Source organism: Bacillus rossius, chromosome 7 (genome assembly GCF_032445375.1).
Source record: "Bacillus rossius redtenbacheri isolate Brsri chromosome 7, Brsri_v3, whole genome shotgun sequence".
NCBI classification, from domain to species: Eukaryota; Metazoa; Arthropoda; class Insecta; order Phasmatodea; family Bacillidae; genus Bacillus; species Bacillus rossius.
Genome location: NC_086335.1, coordinates 2,252,659 through 2,278,366, shown reverse-complemented (window position 1 = coordinate 2,278,366; position 25,708 = coordinate 2,252,659). Strand labels below are relative to the sequence as shown.

Below are 25,708 nucleotides of genomic sequence, written 5' to 3'. Positions count from 1 at the left end.
ATCTTCATGATCTTCAAATCTTCCATGACGTAGACATATAGTAGATAACAAATTCTTCAATAATTTCAAAGATAAAATAATTATGTGGCATGGCTCAAATCTTACGCACTGGCTAATAAAAATTCACACCACCTATAGGTGTGACAAACATCGACGACGAAAATCGCATATCCGCGACAAATGTCCGCACTGGCCTACATGCTCAGTGGACAAAAACAAATCGTCGATAAGTGCTCTACGCACAGAAATGTCCTCACTGGTACTCCGACACAGTGGACACTAAATTATCCTCAAGCATGCGTGCTTGTTTTAGTGATGCAACATATTGTTCCCTTACTGTTGGGATAAACATTAATTAAAGCCAAACAATAAATCTACTTCACGCCGAATGTCACTGATGACTTGACCAAACATCATCTCTTAAATATACGTTATAGATCAGCGTATCTAAGACTTAGGTTGCTTATAAAGCCTTAGCTGTGTTAGATTAAATCTGTGCCGAATCAGTGCTACTTTAGGCACGATTTTTTTTTATTTTCTTAGTTTTACAAAATTTTAAATTTTTTTATAACTTCAATTTTCCTCCTTCGCCCGCTGCTTTCGCCCCCATCCAAACTTGTTCGGTCGAGTGTACCGGCAGGTTAGCTTGTTGAGCAGTATAGTGCTCTCACCGCCGTTTCCCACCAAATTTGCTGGGTCTAGCCGACTACAGGGCTATCATCAGCAACGGTATCCACTGGCCGTCGCGTCTCGTCACGAGTTTAGCGCTACGCGTGACGAAAGTAGCCACCCTAAGCTTCCCATGGTCACCGCCACCCCTTCTCGGAGGTGTGCTGAAGTTTGCGGTCTCTAACACATTTTGGTGTCCTTTTTTCAAGCTCCGCCGCACGTCCCGACGCCTGGCCGGCGAAGTCTCCCAGGGCAGGTCATTCACCGGACATACCCCCCACCCCTCCCTGGTCCACAGCGGTCATCGGCCAGCCGGGGGCAGTGACCAACCTCAAGGCCAAAATCCCCCCCACTTGCAAAATGGCGGCCACCAAGTGCCGCGATGGTCTCTACGAGACTCCGATCTGCATGCCCACGCCATCTAGCAGCGAAAGGACGAACCAGATATCCCCTAACCCCACCAGGAGAAACAGTCGACCTCACACTCAGTCGATAGGTCGCCGAAGCCCTTTTTTTTTTTCTTTCGGAGCCCTTCGGAGCACTTCGGGTTTCCCGATCCCCTCCTCCAGAGGAACAGACGACCGGACTAAAGTTTAAGTTAGCGTCCCGGCGCCAATTTCAGGGATTTTTGAGGGCAGCTCTCGTCCAGCGCGCATCTTCGCAACAGGTCGCAGTAACGACCAGCAGCTATCGTGATCCGCTGTCGGCAATAATGTAGTTGCTTTCTGAGCCAGGCCATGTCGCCTAGATTTTTTTAGTTTTTCTTCGTAGCTGCCCAAATAGTTAAGTTTAACTTTAGTTTATTTTGGTTTTCGGCGTAATTTTTTCTTCTATGGCTACCGCGACCTCCCGCGCCGTGCGTCCCGGAATCACCCCCAGGGACAGCCACTATCTACTTCACCCTGCCAGCTAAGGTAAGCTGCACTTCGTCCCACACAAACCTGTTAGGTTGCCTTTTTTTGGGCTTAACTTCGCCCGTCATAAACTGCCTGCTAACCAAGCTAATCCAGGTGGATTATTGGTTACAGGCAGGGTTCCAGAATCCCAGAGGGTTCCAGAATCCCAGAGTACTTCAAGGACCCCAGACCAGTTCCGGCGCCACATTTTGCACCTCAACATGTAACTCGTGAGCCTCTATAACGGAGTCTCCCTCCATCTTTCGGCACCCCTCAAAAAGAAGTGAAGAACAGTTTATAACTCCGCCAGTTTTAGGACGTTTTCCATATTATTATAAAATATTGTATTTTAAACACGTATATTGGTTTTATGAGCCTGCGAGCTCAATGTTCCTAAACAGTTGAACTTAGCATAGTATGAAATGGTGCTCCCCCCCCCGGCCCCTCTTTCTCCTTTTTTTATTCGTTAGTTACTCAATGTAATGTATCAAAAATAAGAATCTGACATTGTTAGCAGTTTGGTTTGTAATGGCTGTAATGCCGCAAGATATTTTCTAATGTAAGAAACCTATCAATGAAAAGATACTAAACTACTAATCAACAGTAAAAGCCTCTAATGAAACCAAACCATACGAGTGTTTTCATTTGCTGCTACTTGAAACCACAATCCACGTAACCTTTCCTACTGTCAGGGAGGTTAATTTTAAATTGTGTTTGTAAGTGGGGCTGTGCCCCTCTGGCAAGTTCTTTTAGATAATTAGCCTGACGCTTCCACCGGACATTTATTATCAATAATTATGGTTTTGTTTTGAGCACAGCACCACGGTTACAAATCTTCCGATGACCTTGTCACTGTCAGTTTCCTTGAGAGTGTAACAGTTCTCATTTATTCGTTCACAAACTTGAAATGGCCCTTCGTATATTAAAAACAACTTCTTCGTCACCTGTTTCCACATGTCACTAACAGGATTAGTTCGTTTAAGCACTAAGTCTCCTATATTTAACTTCGTTACTCGTTTCGGCTTCTGTAGCTTACTTCGACGTTCTGCAGCTAGATGTAGACGAGCTGTAACAAATTTCTCTATTTGTTCCCTCATATCTTCGCTTATAGTTTCCGGTTCTTTCGTGTTCTTATCGTGGTCGGGTAATATGGTAATCGGTAACGCCTCTGATCGTTCCGCAGTAATAATTTCATGGGGTGTTAATCCTGTCGATTACCGGCGCCAAACATCACGGTACTGGACGTAGACTTAGCCAGTATCGGTTCTATGCCTTGTGGATTTGCATAGTAGGTGATAGGGTTGACGGGTTCTTGTCTCGCAAAATACCCTGCGTACTGTGATGAAGATGAAGGTTGATTCTGGAATGTATTCTGTGAGAATTGAATAGCTTCATTACCGGCGGCTTCACTTCTCAGTTGGTTAACCGATAACTTGCTAGGGGAGTTTGGTTTGTGTGGCTGTCGGTTCCGCGGACTACCGGATGACTTCGCTTCTCCTCGATTTTCGTAATAATGTTTCGAGTTGTCGTAGTTCTTACTCGAATATTTGGGCGAATGTCTGTCGTCCTTATAGCGCGGCGACCTGGGTGGCCGTCTCGGTGAGGTAGGCGGGGTTCTAGACTGTTCGCCCCTGCCTTCTCGCCTAGGCGTTGAATCATAAATAATTCCTCCGCGTCTGTATTCTCCGCGTTCCTCGCTGTTACGCCACGAGCGGTTGTGTTTTGAGCGTTCAAACTCGCGTGACTTCGAACCTCTATGGTAAACATCGTTGTTGTCACGGCCTGAATACCAAGTGTTTCGTCTATGGGCTGGCTTATTCTTGCCCCAAATTAGACTGTTCACGTGCGGCTGTTTACGTTGGTTATTGTCCGGGTAATTTTCATTACGCCGCTGATTCCAAGGCTGATACAGCGGTGGTTGTCTGTTCACCGGTGATTTTTCAGATTCCTCTCGCTGGCTACTTCTATTCTGACGGTCGAGCCTGTCATATGCGAGTAGCTGTTCCCGGAAATCTGCTATCCCGTCAAAGCTTCTACCTGTCAGATGTAATTGGTAGCGCATCGGAAGTTGGCCTAAAATCATTGCCACGAATTCATTGTCGCTCATAACAACGTCTAGATAGCGGGTACGCTCGAACATGTCGCTTAAATGAGCCTCGAGTGTTTTGTTTTTCTTAGGATCATACTTTTCGCCGTGTAACTGAGCGCGTAAATTCCCCTGAATTTTTAAGCTCCAGTGTTGTTGTAGGAAAGCTGCTTTAAACTGTCCAAATGATGATATGGAAGTTTGGTGAACTTCCCACCAATAGTATGCGGTACTTTTTAAGCAGTTGTTCAAACATCGCAATTTTTCTGTGTCCGAAAGATTGAATCTCTCCGCGTATTCTTCAAATAATTTTATAAATTTACGTGGATTTTCCGTGGATTTTGAGGAAAATACAGGCATTTCCTCTGACCAATGCCTAGCAGGGTGGTTTAAGGCTGCTGTATCCACTAATATTACTTGTTGTCCGGTTGCAGTGTTGGTAATCACGTCTTGTGAACAGTAAGTAGGCGTAGCCTGGTGTGACAACGCGGACGGGTCTCGCTGCGCTGACGTCGTCGTTTCCGCCGCAGACGCGCTCGTTGTGTCTACGTTTATCGGTGTATGTGCTGCCGCTCCAGACAATGACAAATGCTGCACGCAGTTCTCGAGCTGGATCAATTTTCTATTCACGGTTCGAATGTCGTCTGCACTAGTCGCTTCATGTCGTTGTAGCGCGGTGTTTACGTTAGCGAATTGTGTTTCGCTAAGTTGAACGTAACTGTTGAACTGTTCCTCTGCAGCACGTTTTGCGACCTCTATGCACGTAGTTTCCGTGTTGATTACGTGTTGTTGTAACTCGGTTACTTGCGCATCAATTTCCTCAAATCTGTTCATTACCGTTTCACGAATGTTATGAACTTCCTCCTGCGTGTCGCGAATTTGTGTCGCTAGTTGTCTGGTTACGTCACCAATTTTAGCTTCTACTTTGTCTATCAATTCAAAGTGTTGTCGCGCTAGCTCTTCAGACAAATTTTTAGACTGTTCCGCCGCTTCGGTACGCTGGCATTCTAACACATTATTAATTTGCCAAGCCATCTCGTCAGATAATGTTTTTGCCTGTTCCGCCGCTTCGGTACGTAACAAATCTGTAACTTCCATATGTTGAGAAGCTAATGCAGTATCAATATGCTTAGCCATTTCGTTCGTTAGTCTTTCGGACTGTAACCTGTTTTGTTCTGCTGCTTCTGACCTCTGCCTTGTCATTTCGCTAGACATATGTTCGGTTACTTCTATACACTGGGATTCTAACGCAGTATGAATTTGTATAGTAACCACATTCAATGCTCGCATTAAATCCTCCATGGAAATATTATTCGCGTTTTCTTTAGCTACCTGCACAACTGGTTCGGAAGCGTTACTTTCCTCTATGCGCGCGGGTTCGGTATGAAAGCTAATTTCTTGACCTGCCTCAACGCTTAGTGTGGGTGTATCCTCTTTGTTTTCGCTTTCAACACAGCCTAGCATTTCTTTCTGGCCCTCGACTGACGTTTCCTCCTTGTCGGAGCTGGTCTTTTTGTGCCTCAGGAAATACATACCTTCGTCGGCCATCTTCTTGTGGTTCCGACGTTCTAGGATTCTATGCTACAGCAAACTACACAATTTCACTTTGGTAGCTCGTCCAGTGTGTGTCGACCCTCGTCGAAGCCCCTAAGTTGGCTCGCCACTGAAACAAATCTCTGTTTATGCTCCTACTCCTAGCTTGTGGTAGCCACTGTAATAAACCTCCTTGCTATTGTATTGATGTGTTCTCATGGGGTTCTTGGCGCCTACCCTCGTTGCAGCAAATACCAGGACCGCTACTGCTGGATGGTCTGCCCAGACTGATAGTCCAGCTAGCACGTCACTGCCCTGGGTTACTGTATGGAGAGTAAGTATAAAAAGTAAATTTAGTGGTGTTACCTGAATAGTGGAAATTTGCATATAAATGAAATAATAATAATTGAAAAAACATATGATTTTAATGGTTCTTAAATATTGGTGTGAAGTTATGTTTAAAATGAGATTAATTGAGAAACAACCAAGGTGTCAAATCTAGGTGTCGGAAATTGGATGCAAATGACGTCACTAGAACACGTCGAATATCCTGCCGGGTCTAGCTATCCGTCGTCGGAGGCTTGAGGCTCTCTTCACAGGACCTCCAGGTGGTCTGCTGCTACACTGGAACTCTGGATGCTGTAATGCTGTAATTAGCGAACTACATGAGGGCTGAGGTCGCCGGGTATCAGCTGAAGACTCGACATCCCTCTCGTCCTGGAAAGTCTAGTTGAATTCTGGATTGGTCTCACCAATCTTCGTGGTCGAATCTCAGCTGGCGCTGCCCTCAGATGTCTGGAACCACTACGAGACGAAAACGGGACCGACGCGGAAGTTGGCACTCGAAGTCGCCGATACTCCCTATCTAGGATTTATTTAATCCAGATACAATTCTCTCAACTCGTAGAGAGGAGAATTCTAAGCAGGACACGATCGCGGATGATGCGAAATCTTCTATTTCTCGGGCGGCAACCAAGGCTTTGGTTCGCCCCAGCCCGAGAAACGTCTTCTTTCCGCAAGATGGCGATGGCGTCTCCCTCCTTCTTCCTAATATCTATTTACTGGCCGTCCCTAGCAACCAAGGAGCTATCGATATCAGCAAACAGAATAAGCTGCATAGTGAAATAAAAACGTGGATGTTGGAGTGTAAAAGAATCGAACTAAGACCAAATGAATAAAGTTTCCAAGGAATAATTCTTAGAAGACCCTGAAGTTGAAAGTGTGTCGTCTATGGTAATAAGATGTGTCATATTTGTTATGCCTTGGTTGTCCTCTTTACAATCAAAACAATTAAATACATAATATTCGCTCATGGAATATACAATTAATATTACAATCATAATAAAAATAATAATATATAACTGTAAACAGTTGTACTGGTTACAACAAATACATTTTTTACTTAATTAATGTAATTATATATATATATATATTTATATATATATATATATATATATGTGTGTTTCTGAAGTAGTTAGAACTTGCATTAACATGTAGGCCAGTCAAACGTGTTACAAAAATTACTTACCAAAGTAGAACTTTATAGTAAACAAAAAAAAATATGAAAGAAGTATACATTTACGAAACGCAATTTTTTTTTATTTGAACACAACAATACCTGGGAAACATAAAAAATTAACAAAAAATATTTATTATTTTCGACATGTGCATTCTCACGGAACAAGATTTAAAAATTTTTACTACACAAAACATAAAGTTTATGTTCAACTCCGTAGAAATCTTGACAGCCTATGTGACAGTAGTGTACCGTTTTCAACAAAATTAGTTAATAATTTTTTTTCATTTTGATTATTTATTTCCTCTTCTTGTCCTTTTCATTTTTGTTCTTTATATTCAAATGCTTGATGCGTATTTCTGAAGCGGTGAGCAACATAGCCTGCAATGTATTTTAACCCTTCGTTCCTTATCGAATGTTCCGTCAATTCAGAATGTGCATTGTGTTCGAAAGGAAATTCCTCTACACAGTCACTTGCAGCTAAAGATTCCATTTGCAGCTTTGATGCTACGTCAAATTCTCTTTGAAGTAATAAGTTGTTACGTTCACCCACATATTTTTCTCCTTCGCAAACATGAGATGCGACGTCAAGCAAGCACGATTCTTCAGGTCTCTCGTTAGTATTTTGTTTCTCAGAAAAAACTGCAGCAGAATGCTTACCAAATACATAGTTTTTTAGCCTGTATTTAAACTCTACTGGTGATGGATGTGTATTTTGATGGCCCATTCCTCTGATATATGAAAAAAAGCATTCTAATACATCTTGATTTAGTTTAACAGTCGTGTTGTACCGAACGTTCAGTGACTTATTTAAGTAGGCGAATAAATCTTTCAAAGATTGATTGTTTATCTGAATTCCTTTCTGAAAAGGCAATTTATGTTTCCCGCCTTTAACTCTCAGCAGTTCGATTGTGTTTGTCATTTCACATAAAATCTTATCCTGATGAACCAAACCTTTCCCGTATGCAGTTTGTGGAACAGAAGAATTAAAAATGTCAAACCAGTCATTAAATAATTTGAGAAAATTTGATGTTGAGATCACACTAGCATCACGTTCAATAAGGTAATTAGCATATGCATACTTCAGTGAATACAAAACCATGTTTGAAAATAATTGTGCAGCAATTTTGACTTTCTGTCTTCTACTCCCTTGGACATCAAGATGATTTTGGGTCAGTTTCGGTGCTAATTTTAGATCATGTGTTTATTTGCACAGTAGCTTTTCAACAGATGTTTTATCAATAACTTCTGACTGAAGGACGTAGCCTTTATCAATGAAATGATTTCGTGCTAGTTTTAATAAATGTGGCGCATCATGAAAACCATAAACTAGCCTGGTGCTATCATGAGGGTTTTTAAATGATGTGTTGCTAGGAGATATGCCGAGTTGCTTCCAAACAGCTATATTACCTCCTCCCATGTCGCTTACTGCCGCGCAAACTTTGTAACCGCTTTCTTCTAAACACACGATCACTTTCTTCAGTGTTGTTTCAGACATGGGTTCGTCAAAATTATAGTAAATAGGTTGTTTCCAGTTACTCAAGAGGCCACGAGCCATTACAACTTGTACGTAATTGTAAGGACCTAGAATCTGTTGCTCTTTCCTGTCCATACATATCTGATTACTAATTTTCATCTCATCGAAAGAAATGACAGTGACTTTATCAAAATCTCCAAGTTCCCTTCTCTTGCATTTCATCAAAGCCACAACATCGTATAAAATGCCTGTGTTACAATCTAACTGCGAAGCCCACTTCCGTAGAGTACTTAAATCAGGTAATGGAAAATTAAGCTTGTTTCTAAGGTATCGATATGCTTTCGCACTTACACTCTTCAAAGAAATGGCAGCAGCAATATCGTCTGCATACCAACAAATCCTTCGTTTCTTATTCTGTAAAATCAAACGAATCTGTCCCGGAGTGAAAAATCTCCCGAACACTTCCTGCACTTTAATATTAGAATCAGTGTGCAGTGTCGTAATTGCTTCCATTTCTTCCTTCAGAGATGTCTTCTCTTTTTCTAATTCTTTATTTTTAATCAAAGTTTCTTTTACCTGTTATTCCAGTTCTCGAATCCTATCGTGAAGTTTTCGAACATCATCCTCGGAACGAACAGGAGGCGAGTCTTGGCAGGCAGTAGAGACAGGCGGCAGTGATTCATGCTCTTCGGTGTTCGGACTCAGCCTGTAAAAACCAAGCGTTGACAAATGAAATTTAATTTTATTTAATTTTATTTACAAATATATTAGAGTTATTGAAATTCATTAATGCTATATTATATGTATTAATTTTCAAAATTTATATTATACTTTAATAATCACTTGGCAGTAATTGAAATAGGAATAACATTATCTCAACAGTATATAGACCTACAATACAATATGGGAAAATTCTAAACATTTATACTTCATAATTTTAAGGTTATATATAAGCCTAATTCAAAAGTTAATTCACTTTGTAAGGGAATTTGCATGAGAATAAAATATACAGCAACGATAAAGAAATACGTAATTATAGGCGGTTAAATTTAGCAGAGTAATTCATTTGTGGGTTTCACCGAATTAATACGAGTGAAAATTAAATAATTAAATTATCACGATGATATAAAAGCATGTAAAAAATAAAAAATAAATTATTTTCTCGGAAATATTATTTGTTAAATAAAAACAGAACGCAAGCCAGCAAAAAAATACCCATAAACATGTTTTAGACAAATATATAAAATGTGTTCTTCAGCATTAAAAATCGCTCTACATGTTAAATTAATGTTACTACTACGACAGATTAATGCTAATATACAGATTTCAATTACTACTCACTCTGTTCTGTTTGCATGTAGTAGAATTTCCCTTACTAAGTTCTTCCTTGTTCTGATATTCTGTCTTTCAGTTCTATTTAACTGTACAGTGCAGGTAACGTTTGGAAGCTTCAAGTTAGTCACTGCGTCCTTCTTTAATTTTCAAGTTTTTACCGGTGAGTAATTTAGCAGTTTCTCTCGTAAGCTTTTGTAGAAGCACTCATCGCTAAAATGAGCTGAACATACTCGTGCTGAAAATGAACAAAACACGTTCATAGATTATTGACAACATAGAAACGATTTAATTCTCGTGTAAACAATATTAAAAGTGGTGTATTATAATATGACTTACCGGTTTTGAAATTAATTACATCTGCCCTTCGACAGCAGTTTATCCATAACTTCTGAATTTCAGAGCAAGTAGGAAAACGAAAGTATTTCACACTTTTATTTCGCCTACTGCTATTGTTGCACCCAAAGACAGAGCAGTATGACATGGTTTCTAAATAAAGTCTTGCATATATGTGAGTTAAATTATAACTTATAATAAACTAATACAAATAATATTATATTTAAGTATATTTAAAACCACTGCCATCTCCTAAACATTTGACGAGGTCAATCACAGACAATGGCGTACAAGTTCCTGGTAAACACGTGCAGCGCCCGCCCCTCCAGGTGACGTCAGAGGCCTGGGAGTGGAGGGAGGGAAGATGCGCATGCCCTTACCTCCTTTCTTCCTAATACCATGGGTAAAGTGGCCATTTGGTAACATTAATTTTAAAAATTAATAATAACACAATGGTTTGCAAGACAAAGAAATTATAATTTTTTTGATTGTACGAAAACTATATTATATGAAGGGTTATTTTATATTTCAATTTTAATTACAATATAAAATTTATGTATCGTTTTACCTTAGGATGGCCACTTTACCCTGCTCTCCCCTATATACAATTATAATAAAAAACCTGAAAGTAATTCAAATATGAATGAATATGAATAACTTAATTATAATTATTTGTTTCATTTTAATTTATCAAAGATAGGTAATTTCATAAAAGTCACATTCAAACAAACATACTTTCGCATTTATAATATTATTAGGATAATTTTTAAATTGACAGAAAACAGAGAACTGTGATTACTATGACAGCAATACGCCAGATTCTCACATGTTCACTTGACAGTGTAGTCGCCGCTCGCCGGCCACGGCAGTCACGACACGCTCAGCAGCCAATGAAATACAAGGTCACCGTGACGTCGGCGCCCCGCCAGAAGTAGAATTTCGTCGTGTCGAGCAGGACGACGAAAACAAAACGGAAACCTTACAGAAATAAACTTCAAAAATATTTACCTACTTGGTAAATCTTTATGCTAAAAAAATAATTTTCGATTTACGTTTGAGTACACTTTCACATTAGTATTATGAAAGTTTATTACGTTTAATTTTAATTTTTGGCACAGTTCATAGCAGAATTATTATCTGTCTCTCATCAACATATCTATACCTTGCTTCTTTTTATCTAAACTTTGTGCCATAAACGAATAAATTTTGTGTGTTTATTCATTTCAGCTATCAACAGGAAATAAAAGATTCCTATTGGGAATACACTGTTTTGGCGAATTATAAACTGCATTTATTTCGGCATTTGTCTTTGAGTGATTTGCCGACAGCCATATTCAGAGTTAGTCGTGTGAATGGTGTCGTGGTTGTGTGAGCCTGCGCTGTTAGCACTGTCGTGCTGGAACGATGCACGACGCCTGATCCGGTTTGTCGTGTCGTGTTGGTCGTGGCATTGTGACTCTGGCTCAAGCTAACTGTTTTATTAACTTGGTTTTCAAAACGACAACATTTTATTTTACTTTTTAGTTTTTTTTTTCGTTATTAAATTCAAAACATGCGGAAACGTGAAGGCAGAATGGCGACCATGCAAACACACAGAAAACAAGTCAAAATTACCCGATGTCAAAAGTAGATGGATATAGCCGATTCTGGGACAGGCGCAGGATCCAGGATCCGCGGCCATCTTGGATGACGTCATCGGCGGCCATCTTGGACTCAAAAATTCCCTAAAATTCCTTAAAAATGACTCAAAAATTCCCGTTTCGAGGGAAAATTAGGATTTCGAAAAACCTCAAAAGTCGTTTTGCCTTAGAAAAAACCCAAAATCCTAAAAGCGGCTTAATAAACCTTAGAGCTAGCCACTCAATTAATAAAATTTTAATAAATTATTTATAAAAAAACAAACTTTTCCGACACGGAGCTCGGAGTCCTCGGTTCGAACCTGGTGAGGGCAAAAAAAATGGCGTCCGATCCTTCCCTCGTGGTGGCTGCAGGCAGACTGACTCCCACCACTTTGTTCATAGTATATATATATCATCAGGTAGTATGAACAAAGTGGTGGGAGTCAGTCTGCCTGCAGCCACCACGAGGGAAGGATCGGACGCCATTTTTTTTCGCCCTCACCAGGTTCGAGCCGAGGACTTCGAGCTCCGTGTCGGAAAAGTTTGTTTTTTTATAAATAATTTATTAAAATTTTATTAATTGAGTGGCTAGCTCTAAGGTTTATTAAGCCGCTTTTAGGATTTTGGGTTTTTCCTAAGGCAAAACGACTTTTGAGGTTTTTCGAAATCCTAATTTTCCCTCGAAACGGGAATTTTTCCCTCGAAAACGGGAAATTTTTCCTCAAAACGGGAATTTTTAAGTCATTTTGAGTCATTTTTAAGGAATTTTAGGAAATTTTTGAGTCCAATATGGCCGCCGATGACGTCATCCAAGATGGCCGCCGGATCCTGGATCCTGCGCCTGTCCCAGAATCGGCTATATCCATCTACTGTCAAAAGTTAAGAAGATAGACAGCACCAAATATTTCGTGGCAGAAATTAATTAGAAAAAATTCTTCCAGCACAGACAGACACGAGACGATACGGTTAAAACAAGAACAGTAATTAAAGACAGCACTAAATAGATAATGTGGACAACCCAACAACACAGAGACGTGGAAGCGAACCCAGCGATGTGACAGAACTGATATTCTGGACATCACAACAACACAGAGACGTGGAAGCGAACCCAGCGATGTGACAGAACTGATATTCTGGACATCACAACAACACAGAGACGTGGAAGCGAACCCAGCGATGTGACAGAACTGATATTCTGGACATCACAACAACACAGAGACGTGGAAGCGAACCCAGCGATGTGACAGAACTGATATTCTGGACATCACAACAACACAGAGACGTGGAAGCGAACCCAGCGATGTGACAGAACTGATATTCTGGACATCACAACAACACAGAGACGTGGAAGCGAACCCAGCGATGTGACAGAACTGATATTCTGGACATCACAACAACACAGAGACGTGGAAGCGAACCCAGCGATGTGACAGAACTGATATTCTGGACATCACAACAACACAGAGACGTGGAAGCGAACCCAGCGATGTGACAGAACTGATATTCTGGACATCACAACGACAGCACAGCCTAACACAGTAGGCTTCGTTAAGAAAAGCAGATTTTTTTGTTACATATGTTTATTATTTATGAATACAGTATAACCAGCAATGGCGTTATGTCCAAAAAAACATTAAAATAAATCTTTTTCATGCAAACACCGTTCAAAAAGTAATAAAACAAATGTGTACGCCCTTCAGAAACAAACAATGGTCTCTAGCCAAGAAGAGTGTTATGTCGAAAAAAATATTGTATTTAGAACGTTTTAGAAATATGTAATACTTCAGTTTACTTATGACCTAAAAATTAACCAAAATGTCCGAAAAACCCTATTTAATGAAAATTTATAGTTAAAAAAAGGGGGTTGTCTGTAAAGTCGGTTTACGGACGATAATTTTACGTGATAACGTCATAAGAAAACATAGATGAAAAATTGCTTACTTGTTAATTTTCAAATATTATTTACAGTTTTTGCAAATTTAATTTAAATATAATCACGAACAATTAGTTTAAAAGCCCGCCTTAACCTGTCTGATATTATAGAAGATTTTCTCGCACGGTGGTTGGCCGGTTCTTGCACGCTCGGCTCAGGCGGAACGTGACAATGAGTCATGCTTTTTCGTGCGTGCAGCCGGCGTTCATCGATTTATAATACGTTATTACGTCAAAAAATTCAAAAAATCTTAAATAATTTTTTAAGTTAATAAAAATTGCTTGCATAACACCCGCCATCTTGATTTATGACATAACCCTTGCTATTATCGATACGGCAGCCATCTTGAAAATCCGTAAATTTATACAAGAAATTCAGAAAATAAATTTAAAATTCGGAAAAATTAATTAAATAAATATTATTAAAAAAATTAGGCCATCTTGAATTAAGACATTACCATTGCACAATTCTTTACGGTCACCATCCTGGATTCTATAAACGTTGAACTTTTCGTATCACCTGCCATCTTGGCTGTGTATGACGACATCGTTGTACGTTTCGTTACGCCCGCCATTGTGAATTCTAGAAAGCGGAATTTTTCGTTACCGACGTCATTAAGAAAAAATCCTTTTTTATGCTAAAAACATCAAGAAAATTTTTTTCAATTTATAAAAGAATTTAAATAATAATTTTTAAAAAAATATTATTTTAAAAAACGCATTTACGTCATGGAGTGCTCAGTTCGAACCCGGCGAGGTCATTCGATAAAAAATGGCGACGAATCCTTCCTCCACGGAAGCCACCAGCAGTCTGACCTCCGACCACTAATGAGAAGGTGTATATCGCCAGCTAGTATTATGTCACGTCCGCCATCTTGTTTTCGTCTGCTGGAGTGTACTACCGCCATGTTAGTTTAATTTTTACCCCCTAAAAACAGTAATCATGTATTATTACTGTGGCACCCGTCATCTTAAAATTTGAATGCCATCTTGGAAATCTGTAATAATTTAGCTATAAATTCGGGACAATTCCTAAATTTATTAAAATAATCACTTATTAAAACAAAGATTGATTAGATCGATTCCTGTCCTTGGTTCGATACTTGATCGAAGCAAAAAAATAATTATATGTAAAAATAATTATTCAATAAATATGACAAAAAATTAATTTCTCTATTACCAGCCTCTAGTAAGTAGATGATGACATAATGACTGCCAACTTGAAAATTCGTAATAATAACCTTAGAAATCGGGAAGTATCAAAAAATTATTTTAAAAAAAAACACTCAATTTACTGATTGAATGGATGGATTACTATGAACGTGCCTATATTTTAAGCGAAGCCTGGTTTGGGTTTCTAAAATCATTTTTTGTAATTTTACTCCACCAACTGAACTAGTTTTTGAATAAAACAAAACAATAATGTAAAATTACTAAACATTTGTGCATGCAATTATACTTAATATTTTACAGCGTAGCCTCCTCAACAACTGCTGCTAAGCTATCCTTCGTGACAGTGCATGTGTTGCTGCCGCAGCCCCCATGGTAGTGTGTGAGGGCAGAGCCGGAACACAGTATTGTTGGCTCAACAGATGCAATATCAACAAGACGGTCCACAAGTCAGAGTTCACATTCTCGATCAGGCACCATTATCTGCTTCAGTTTCATTGTCAGTCCAAACCGCCGCTGAACGTCTATTTGGATTCCTCATTTCTGTTTCCAGCCCATTCAAAACCACGTGACATTAACAATTAAAACTTGCAACTGTGGTGTGGACATGGAGACTAGCCTGGGTGGATTCCCTGAAGGTTTGCTGTTGGCTGTCGTGGCCAGTAGGGTCCTCGATGCCTGGCCGAGCCCACTGGTGGTGGATGGGAGTAGGGGGGGGGGGGGAATCACGACAGCGCACGGCATAGTCTCTGGAAGGCGTGAGGCGGATCAAGCCAAAGATGTAACTTCCTGGACATTCCATGGAGGGAGGGGGGGAAGCCCCCCTTCCGCGAAAACGCGTAGCCGAGTAACTGCTTCCACGTGAGAACTCACGGACTGTGAAGTGAGACGGAGAGCAAAGGCGTGCAGAGAGTGGAGCTGCTTGTGGGTCCTGTGCGAACACTGGGCTTAGTGAAGGCAGCTGTGGGGCCTGATAACATTACCAGCACCCGTACGACACTTCAACAAATCAAGTATTTTATTGTGTAATTTCTCGTTTTATTTTATTTAAAAATATAATTTGTTCATGGGATGTTATCTCTGTGATTACTGGTCAGAATCAAACCAAGTCAAACTAAAGCACCTAGTCATTAACGGCATTTGAAGCGAACGAAGTCCGATTGAAATTTGGGAAAGAGTAATTTATACTGTCGTCACACACTATCTGCTCTCGGACTATTACACGAGGCGACAATGCTTGTAGATGAAATACCGCGCAGAGAACTGGACAGAACACACCTCATACAAGCAGTTCCTATGTCGTCTGATGCAAAGCTGGGAGACTGGGTCATATTGCTCCTGTACTGTGCAGTTTGCTTTGGTAAGGTGATGATACCGCCTATACTATTATGGCGCACATATCCTTGGGGCTGACTATATCCCGCGCAGATAATTAGCCCCCTCCAACCTCATACAAGCAGGTCCTGTGTCGTCTGTTGCGAAGTTGGGAGACCGGGCCTTCCCGCAACTGAATAGCTGTTTGTTAAAAGGGCGGAAGTCACATTATTTTCGAAAATGAGATTATTGTTTGACAACATTATTTGACAGAGCCATCGGTTTATGTAAAACAAACAGTTGTAACACCTACAACAATGGTCGGAAATAACCTTTTAATTTTATGATTTACGTTAAAAGGGCTGAAGTCCTGGACTTATGCCCTTTTAACAAAAAATAAATTTATTGCGTTGTTTTCGAAGTTGACAACCCTGCATGATATTAGCATTTAAACAGTTGGCTGTTCTGTTAAAACAAAATACAGGCTGAGACTTATGTGTAACAATCGTTGGCACTCTTTGTTTGGTAATTTGTAAAATGTGTGATAATTCAGATGATATTCCTGAACAACATAAAGGAAAGCGGCGAGCAAATCCAGCCAATTATAAGCGTAATGTAATTAAAAGATCTCGGGTGATGGGACGAGAATATGAGAACCATGCTGGATGTAAAATTCCTTCTAAATCCATTGGCATTGATTGTCGGTAAGTACAATACTAATCAATGTTAATTCTAATTCAATGTATTGTTGCTATTAAACGGTAGAAAATAGTTATTATACAATGAGGAAATTAATGCTCTAGAATTAAAAATACATGGTGTAAATAACATAAACTCAATTTTCTGTCATCTATAACAAAGTTTCAAAGTTTTTAACCTACATAGTTCTTCCTTCGATGTGTTTTAGGTGCAAAAAGAAATGTTTGAATGGTATGATATCTGCAGAGAATCAGCTGTCAGTTTTCAGCCATTTCTATAATGAATATTCTTCAAAGGATGAACAAAATATTTATTTACAAGGCCTGATAGACGTTGTAGATGTGAAGAGGAGACGACCGCGAAATGATTCAGGGAAAGAAGGTAGACAACATTCATTTGTTTACCATGTAATGGTGGGTTCGGAGAGAAAAGAGGTATGTGCAGCTGCATTTCGTTCTGTTTTTGCTGTAAGTGAGAAGCGTGTCAGACGTTTACGGGCTTTAAAAGTTGAAGGTAAAAGTCCAGTTGATAAACGGGGCAAACATACTAGTTTCACTTGCACCCTGATACCAAAATAAAGTTGCAGGAACATATCGAGTCATTTCCCGTTAACGAGAGCCATTATACAGGAAATCCAGTTCAATATCTTAGTGCTGATTTGAATGTTAAGATCATGTACAAGTTGTTTAAAGCCAAGTATCCAAGCACTAAAATCAGCTATAGTTTCTATTTTAACTATTTTAAAGACAACTTCAATTGAGATTTGGCCAGCCACAAGTTGACTGCTGCTGTGTCTGTGAGGAGATTAAAGTGAAGTTGAAGTCCCCGTTTTTGAACGATGCTGCAAAACGTGTTGCCGTTCCTGAGCTAGCTATTCATGCTCGACGAAGCAGAAAATTTTACAATGCCCTGAAGAAAGAAAAAGAGGATGAAAAAAATGGTCACAACAAGAATGTTCTCTCTGTTGCTTGTGATTATATGCACAACATAGCCATGCCAAAACTTCCTGTACAGGAACTTTTTTATTTACGGCAGCTTACTGTAAACGTCTTTTGTATCCACAACATAAAAACAAACAAGGCGGTAATTTTTCTGTACCACGAGGGCCAGGAAAGAAAAGGGCCTGATGAAGTATGCTTTTTTATCCTTCATTACTTGAGTAGCATCCCAGACCAGTACGATGAAATTCACTTGTACTCAGACAATTGTTCGGGCCAGAATAAAAAGCATGCATTTTCCAAATTTCTTTTGAGTCTAACAAACTCTAAGAAATTCAAGAAAATAGAGCATTTCTTCCCAGTCAGAGGTCATAGCTTCCTAGATTGTGATAGGGACTTTGCTACTATCAAAAGGTGTCTTCGCAAGCATGATCGAATCTACACAATTCATCAACTCACTGAGTTGATAAGTATCAGTAACACACTTAAATTTACAGTCATAGAAGTAAGTCCAACAAGCCCTGTCATTTACAACTTCAAGAAGTGGTGGCAAGCATTTTACAAGAAAAATCCTGTATCAGTTGAAACTGCAAGTTGTAAAGATCGTGAAAAGAAAGTTTATTTTGCTATAAGCAGTTTTAATCATTTCATCTATGATCAACAGCACCCTGGGACTGTTTCCGCAAGACAGTTCATTAATGGATTGGTTGAATACACATTCATTATTCGCCATAGTTCCAATACTATTATCCATATCCCCAAGTCAAAGGCTTATTGAGAAGAAAAGATACCACTTAAAGAAGAAAAGGTCAAAGACTTGAAGAAGATTCTGTCATACATTGATCTTAACTACAGACACATGTATGAAGACATCATAAATTAATATTGTCATGTTTTCACAGGAAAAATCATGTTTTTGAAGGATACATTTTATGTTATGCCAGTGATTTTGATTTCGTAATCTATAGTGACAATGTGTTTGCATAGATTGTCATTTTAGGGAAGAAGCTGATGTTATGTATTATGTATTAACATGTCATTTTTCTTGAGATATGTAGGCAGAATACCTTTACATTTATTTGTATCTTGTATATTTTATTGACGGCAACAGGGTGCATGGCTATTAATATGTGTACTGACACTCTTATTGAAGAATAAAGACTATGAATTTGAATTCAATATAATGTTGTCCACGTTTTCGAGACAAGTTGCCTGTATAAACATCTACCTATTATATTTGTTATAAGTAAACTTTTTCCGAAACTAAATTTATGTTGATCAGGATACTTTGATTTAATTTGTGTGATGTACTACATGCGCTAATATTGTCAAGAATTTGCTGTAAGTATAAATGTTATTGACTTCTTAAAGTGAAGTAGGAGTGTAGTACCGCCTGTATGCAATTCTTAAACGTAACTTGTATTAAATAACGAGATTAGTTGTATTTCTTTGAAATTATTATTTGTTAAAAGGGCTGAACTCCCACGTTATTTGTTAAAAGGGCTGAACTCCCACGTTATTTGTTAAAAGGGCTGAACTCCCACGTTATTTGTTAAAAGGGCTCATGTTCTAGGTGAAAATGAGGCTATATATATAATTCAAAAATTAATAAACATATTTAAATGTTTGGAATATGATGCCCTACACCGAGACAAATTTTTAATACCAATAAAAACAATCACAAATGTGTTTATTAGCTACAAAGGTGTTTTTTGTCTCTCCTGAAAAATGTATGTTTCTGGACATCCGCCCCTTTAACAAACAGCTATTCAACTGTTCCTTGCAATTCACTTTGGTGAGGTGAGTGTACCGCCTCTACTAGAACAGCTCACACAATCTTGGAGCTACATTCCGCGCAGAGAACAGATCCTGCCCACTTCATACAAGCGGTTCCGCTCGGCTGATGCGCAGATGGGAGACTGAGCCATTCTGCTGATATTAAGTGCAGTTCGCTGTGGTGAGGTGTGGGAACCGCCTCTGGACTACAGAACACAGCACCTTGGGCTATATTCCGCGCAGAGAACTGTCCTCGCCCACCTCATACAAGCGGTTCCTGAGTCACCTGATGCGAAGCTGGGAGATGACTAGATGAAGCCATCTCACTCCTGTGCAGTGCAGTTTGCTGTGGTGAGGTGAAGGTACCACCTCTAGACTAGCACGAAACACAGTCCTTAGGACTATTTTTCCGAGCAGAGAACTTGCACTGCCCACCTTATAAAAGTGGTTCCTGTGTCGTCTGATGTGAAGCTGGGTGACCGGGCCATCTCTCTCCTGTGACATGCTGTATGCTGTTGTGAGGTGACGGTACCGCCACTACTAGCATGACTCACAGAACCTTGGTGCTATATTCCGTGCAGAGATCTGGCTCCGCCTACATTATACAAGTGGTTACTGTGTTATTTGATGCGAAGTTGGGAGTCCAGCCACCAGTTATATTTTAAAGATCCCCGTGTTGCCACAATATTCTTAAGCTATTGTAGTATCTTCAAAGAAAGTGCAAAAATATTTTGCATCACTAAAATATTTAGATAGTAGTAGTCGTCTTTCAAAATTCCCCTAAATGCAGATCTTGTCAAGTAGAATCCATTATCATTTCATTTGTCTGTAATGCAGATAACAGAGTCTGGTGTAGATTCATGACCAGATGACGATGCAGACGGTTGCTGCCGATCTGCTCTACTACTATAACCTGTGTGCATGGGAACCTCTAGCTTAAATTTAGGAGTCGAAATGTTGATAAGCTGTTCTGAAGGCAAGCGAACTGCCTCTTTGCGTATCTTCAAGTTTATTTTCAAATTTATCAATGCGAGTAAACCACAGATGACATTTATAGCATTAAAATTTCATAAGTAAGGAATTTTTCGCACATTTACTTCTCTCGTGCCTTTGTGCGGCAATGAACAATAGTCATTCACGTCGCAGTAGCTCCATGGATATCTCATTGAGATTAATGCGCCTTCCGAGACTTGCGTAGTTGTAACCGAGGCAGGTGGTGCTACATTTATGCTTGGTGTGCTATTTTTAAAATCAGTGTAACACACTAGCGACCACCTAGCTCTTCTTTTACATGTCTTCATGTGTCTTTTCAATTTATCGCTGCGAGTAAACTTCTTCCGTCATTCATCACAGCATATCAAAGTGCGAACAGGATTCTTCGCACAATTACTCTTCTCATGACGTCGCATAATGAAGCTTGTTGAGAACATCTTATTGCAATGTTGCCACTAATGCTTCGATGGTGATGATGGCTCTATACAGGATTCCGAAGAGCATATGGTAGGTTCCATATCCATACTCTTTCCAGATGCTATTTTAGTTGAGAGAGAGTTCCAAAGTGACGTTCACTCTTCAGAGTCCGGATGACAACTGATGCAATTAGGCTTAGATCTCTATATATAACCACTATGAACCCCAATGAAAAAAATAGATCTTGTTTGAGCTGTGGCATCGATCATGACTTAATGATGTGTGTGTCTAGTGTTTATCTCGAGTGAATAAAAAATTGTCATATTCTGGTGTGCGAATAATTGGATACATGAGCCTGCAAAGACTTGCCTATCTATGTATGAATATTTTAACTTAATATTATGTTAAGAAGAGGTGTCTGTTGTTATTTGCAACATGAAATTTAATTATTTTGTTTGTCTCTAATTATCTTGAAGTTGGTCATATGATAGTGTGCCCGAAATTAGGCATTTCGACACGTTTTTTTTTTTAATTTGTTATTATAATTTTAAATTATTTTGGAAATTTTATTTTTATTATAATTTGGTTACTAAAGGGGTGATTTACACTTTGTTAGGCTGGTGTACGCCACGTAGTTAAACTTTGCGACAGTGGACCGAAGCACCTTTCTCAGGGACCTAACTGATATTTTGCTAGTCTAATGTGGACGTTGGCAGCCCGGTTGAAATTTCTCTCGCCTGCAGTCACGTCCCGGGTTTGTAATATTAATTCCCTTCATGACTAAAATCGCACAGAGCAGCTTCTGGCCTGCAAGCTGCTACTTCTCAGAGACCCACTGAGAGTAGCGAGTCTCGGCACGAACGAGTCTCCCGTGGACCTCCGTTCCCAGCCATCTCTGCGCTTTTCTGTCCACCCTCCCCTCTCTCTCCACCCCTCTGGTTCACAGAATTTACTTAAGATCATTGCCCTGTGGTGAACCCCGCCAAGACGGTGGCCTACTCCAAGGACATTCTCCCTTGCCCTAAAGAGCCCCCCCACGACATCTAGTGGCAGAAACTGTAACGTCTTCTCTTGGCGCCAGCTCGTGCAGCTGACGCCCGCGACACCTGTGGGCGATCTTGCTAACTCCCCCCTTTATGTCCCCTTTAGGCCACCAGAGTGCACCACAAGCTACGCCATAAGGCCCTATGCTTCCTCCTCGAGGCCTGTAATAGTCGATTGTATGTTGCTTTCTGTACCTGCTGGTAGAGACCGCAGCAGTCGCTCTTCGGCACGAACAACTGAAGTCGTGCTTACGACCACTTCGGGCACCTCCGGATATGTTCGTTCCAAAGCCGAATCTTCCCCCTCCTTTTCCCTTAGGGCCTAACGCCCGTTTTAATTAGGAGCTTTGTCCGCCATCGCCGCACTTAGTACTCTGACCTCGGCTACTTACCACGTCTTCTCGGCGTCCTCTGCGCTAAGAGGCTTTTCGGCAACGACGTACTCGTTCGAATCAAGAATGTAGTCATCTGTCTTAAGAGATGTGATCCCAGCTAAAAATTCAGTAGCCAGTCCGTAGGACCATTTATAACTAGACATGTCTTAGTTAAAATCTTATATATTTTTTTTTATTTCACTTATTGATGATTTCGGTAGCGTCGTCCGCGCCATTTGTATGTCGGCGCGAGACATCTCCTGAGCCCTGGAGCTACACCCTGTTTGGTGAGTGACTTCGATCTTTTTCCTCCCCGAATTCCCGTTTGTTGGCCTTCGCGCCGACTGTGTTTGACTGTCTGGAAGCAGGTCTAATTCGTTTGGAATTTGGCTTGTGTTTCAGACAGGGTCCAACAGTTGGGTGCCGAAATTACACCCATCATGTTGTGCAGAACCTCCAGCTGCTTTTCCCCCTAAGAAGAGCTTTCCTCCCGGCCCGAAGTCATTCTTTGAAGACCCGGGTGATATGAGAAATATATTTTCCACTTACATATAATGAACTAAATTAATTAAATGCATACCAGCGAACAGTGCCTTAAGAACTTAATCGACGAGAATATGTAAAATCAATGAGACTGTTATTTATGTGATCACCACAAAAATATAATAAGGTGGAATATTTCAATTTTTTTGTTCTGTGATGTTTAATTAATATAAATTGTTTTAAATGATTTCGGGGCAGCCTCTTATTTTTGTTACTTGTTAATATCTTATTGCAATGCCAAAACAAAACCTATTTAAATAAACCAGGGAACCTATAGACCAAGCTACTTATGAAGTGTTTATTTATTTTTCATATTCCTTAATCCATTTAAATGATCCACTAGCTCCCAAGTTGCTTGTGTGTGTAGGGAGTATAAATTTGTCTTGTTCACCACCTCGTGCACCCTCTGGTAACACTTGTATTTTTTTCTCTATAATTTTGCACAGCTGTTTCCTAGGTTTTTATTAGTAAATTAAAATGATATAATTTTGAGGCACGAGGGGTGTTTCAATAGGCTCTTTTTTGGATAACCAATTATTTTGTACATTGGTACTAGTATATATGGTTGTGATATTTTGGCAGGTGATGGAATGATGTAGGTAAGAAAATAAAAATATTTGCATAGCTGTTATACACACTGATTGCTTGGATTGGTTCAACTTCCTCTAAACTTGATATAATTGTTCATTCTTGAAAGTGTGTCGGATATAATCTGTGGTGTGTGATGGTGATAGATGGTGAGGTAAACTTTTGCTTTGCTTAGGTACATAATTTCGTTAACTATATACTTGTGTGTTTTCTCCTTAATGATTTCCTTGCTCAAATGTCTCTATGAAGTAAACTAAAGTTGTGATGGGTTTTTAACTGTACAGAATTATGATAAAGTTCTCTTTGCTTGAAAAACTTGAAAAGTTTGCTACATACTAAATAAAGAAAGGAAAAAAATATATAAATATTTTTTTTTCTAATATGAGTCGATGAACAAGATATTTGTAATGTGCATTATTTTAATTTTTTTTAATCATTCAAAGAGATGGTTGCAGTGGTGACATTGCCGACTTTGGTTTTAATACAGTAATATGGTCATCATATCAGTTTTCAAAATATGCTATATTGCTGCTGTCCTGTACTGCCATGATATTCCCCATGTTAACAGATAAAATAATCGGCAGATCAATCACGAAGTCTTCGAATAGTAGCCTGGCTCTCAGCATTGGCTATTTCTGAATAGGATGTATCTTCAAATCCAGTAACATTTAATGTATCGTCTACCTTCGATCCATCACGATCACGTACATATTTGTGTAAAACCCAACATGCTTGGGCTATTTCGTCCACGAAATCCACATTGATGTCTAAAGGTCTATGGAATATTTTCCATTTATTGACCATAATTCCAAAAGTACATTCTACGTACCTACATGCGAATGTTAGGCTATAGTTGAAAATCTTTTTTCTGTCTGATAAATTAGTGCCAGCATAAAGAATGGGCAAAATGTTATAAATGCCAACCTGCTACATCTCTAACAATGACAAGAGTTTGCTGTTTTAATTATCCCAGAGAGAAGACTTAAGACCACTGAAATTTGAATTCTTTCCACAGAATCCTATAACAACATTAATAAAAAATAGTTAGAATTTACTAACGGAAGAAGGATAAAGTAGTAATGTTTGTAATACACAAAATCCGTTTTGGCAAAGCCTACAGGCATACATAGATTTCAAAGTAAATAGTTGTTTTGGAAATGTTCTGAAACATTTTAAGAACTTAATGTACATGACATCTGGCGATGAAACCTCCCAGAATCTAGCTGAAACTATGGAAAGGACGACAAGTCTAACAAGACTAGGGAACACTCACTTGGCAAGGATGATCGAGGCAGAGTAGGCTGTGATTTTTACTGCAAATACTGCCACACCCAGACTCTAACTGAAAAAATAGCGTGACAAATCTAACAGAACAAGAGAACAATCACTTGGCGAGGAAAATTGAGGAAAGCTGGCAATAATGCTCCCCTGCAAATACTGCTGCATCCAGACTCGAGATGAAGATACAGCGAAAAGAAAAAGTCTAACAGGCAGCAATACAACACTCAATTGGTCAAGGGTGATCAAGGCTCATCTGAAGATTATGCTTTGTGCGAATGCTACCGAACCCAGACTCGTGCTAAAAACATGTCGAAGACCACAAGTTTAACAGGACCAGAGAACACTCAGTCGAGGGTGAAAGAGGTACATCTACCGAGGATGCATTCCTGCTACTACTGCCACACCAAGACTCGAGCTCTAACTACGGCGAGGAGGAAGAGTCTAAAGGCCCCCACACACGTCATTCCAAACCATCAGTTCGGACTGTTCAGTCGGAACTTACAGTTTGGAATGAACTGAGGCTCTCTGCACACACGATCAGTCCATGCGCTCAGTTCGGACTGAACAGTCCGAACTGACAGTTTGGACTGAACTGAAGCTTTCCCCACACACGATCAGTCCTGTGGTTAGGTATTGTTATTAATGTTGTTGTGGTAATCTTTACTTTTGATGTTCCACAAACATTCATGTTCATGCCACAACTCTATAAAATTAGCAAGAAAATCTTTCGACCAGGAAGCCATTTCAGAGGAATAAATCTATTTCACAATAAACACAAACTATATCTCTCCCTTTTCTATGACACAAACCTAGAACTAAAGCAAACAAAGATTATATAAACAAAGACGTCTGCTCCGAAGTTCAGCTGTTGATTAAATGGACTGATTGCTTAGGCTGACAGTTTGGACTGACGGAATGTCTATATCCCCACACGGCAGTTCTGACTGTGGGCTTTCGAGCCCACAGTCCGATTTGATGGAAAGTTATCAGTCCGTCAGTCCATCAGTTCAAACTGTTCAGTCCAACGTCCTTGCACACACACGGCAGTTCTGGCTGTTCAGTTCCGACTGTAAAGTCTAAACTGTCAGTTTGGACTGATCGTGTGTGGCGCCCTTAACAAAACACAGAACACAGAACACTTACTTGGCGAGGGTGATAGAAGCAGGGCTAGCAATG

At 39.7% G+C, this 25,708-nt stretch overlaps 1 protein-coding gene across 4 annotated transcripts in view; it reads right to left on the bottom strand.

Annotated features, from left to right (window-relative positions):
• The window catches only part of LOC134533641 (serine/threonine-protein kinase tricornered), a 455,610-nt gene that overhangs the window by 419,788 nt on the left and 10,114 nt on the right, over nt 1-25,708 (bottom strand). The window lies entirely within an intron of this gene.